Source organism: Echinops telfairi, unplaced genomic scaffold (genome assembly GCF_000313985.2).
Source record: "Echinops telfairi isolate 266 unplaced genomic scaffold, ASM31398v2 ScPeMD7_60;HRSCAF=208, whole genome shotgun sequence".
In the NCBI taxonomy this organism is placed as follows: domain Eukaryota; kingdom Metazoa; phylum Chordata; class Mammalia; order Afrosoricida; family Tenrecidae; genus Echinops; species Echinops telfairi.
Window position 1 is genome coordinate 14,695,864 of NW_022103958.1, and position 1,353 is coordinate 14,697,216.

Here is a 1,353-nt window from a genome sequence, read left to right on the forward strand (position 1 = left end):
CCTATCTGTCCCCCTTTAATAATCTGTTTTGCTTCTTACCAGAGACTGAGTTGTTCTTGTCCAGTTCGTGTACAACACAGTTCACATCTTGCTCAATAGGGAGAAGCTGAAAGCATTAGCATAGGGAACCAGAACCGAACAACAATGTCTTTCTCACCACTCTTATGAATATTGTGCTGGAAGTTGTAACCAGAGCTACTAAAAAAGAAAGAAATCAAAAGCATACAAATCGGCTAAGGAGAAGGCTCTATTTGAAGATGATATGATTCTATTTGAAGAGAACACCAAAGACAAGAAAATTATTAGTAATAACTGAAAGCTTTGGCAACACAGAAAGGTACAAGATCAGTACGCAAAAATCAATTCCTGTATGAAAAGAGATTTCTTAAAAGGAAACCAAGCAAGCAATGCCATTTACAATAGTATACAAAAAATGAAATATTCAGGACTAAACCTAACTAAAAAACAAAAGACTTGTACCACAAAAACTACCAAACGCTATTACATGCCAAATAAGACCTATAAAAATGGAAGAATATCCCCTATTCACGGATAGGAAATTTAGCATTGTGAAAATGTTAATACTACCAAAAGCAATCTTTAACTAAATTTCAATTACAATCCAGATTTAAGTATCATTCTTTCCCCCCACCCCCCAGGGGAAAGTGGAGATGCAGTCCCCCACTACCACAGATTTTGCAGTCGAGTTTCCTGCATTTGGGGAAATTGCAGGGGTCAGCACACTGGAGTGCAATGGATAAGCCTCGCCCTAGGAAAACCACCTTCGTGATCATGGTATCTCCCCTGCTAGGTAAATATCATTCTTTAGAGAAATAGAACAACTAATCACCAACTTTATATGGATAGAAAAGAGATACAGAATAAACATTGCACTACTTAAAAAGAAGACCAAAGCAGGAGGCTTCAAAACCTACTAAAATTTACAATAGGGAGAGCAGCCTCTTACTGGCCCAACAGTAGATATGTAGACCAGTGGAATAAAGCAGAGGATCCAGAAATAAATCCATCTATCCACAATCAACTGTACAGAATGCTGCATGATTTAAAATCAGGTCAGGTGTGTGACAGGATTGGAGCGTCTCATTATACTATTCAATCTGTATGTTGAGCAAATAATCAGAGAAGCTAGATTATAAGAGCAAGCATGTGGCATCAGGCTTAGAGGACGACATATTAACAACCTGAGATATGCATATGAAATAATTGTGCTTGCTGAAAGTGAGGAGGCCTTGAAGCATTTACTGATGAAGATCAAGGATTGCCTTCAGTATGGATTACAACTCAATGTAAGGAAGATCAAAATCCTCACAACCAGACCAATAGGTAACATGA

The 1,353-nt window shown here is 37.9% G+C and overlaps 1 non-coding gene across 1 annotated transcript; it reads right to left on the reverse strand.

Annotated features, from left to right (window-relative positions):
* Positions 1–656: 656 nt before the first annotated feature.
* LOC115869907 lies at positions 657–819 on the reverse strand. The gene has a single exon (XR_004046430.1). It is a non-coding gene; the product is annotated as a U1 spliceosomal RNA (small nuclear RNA).
* Between the last annotated feature and the right edge of the window lie 534 nt (positions 820–1,353).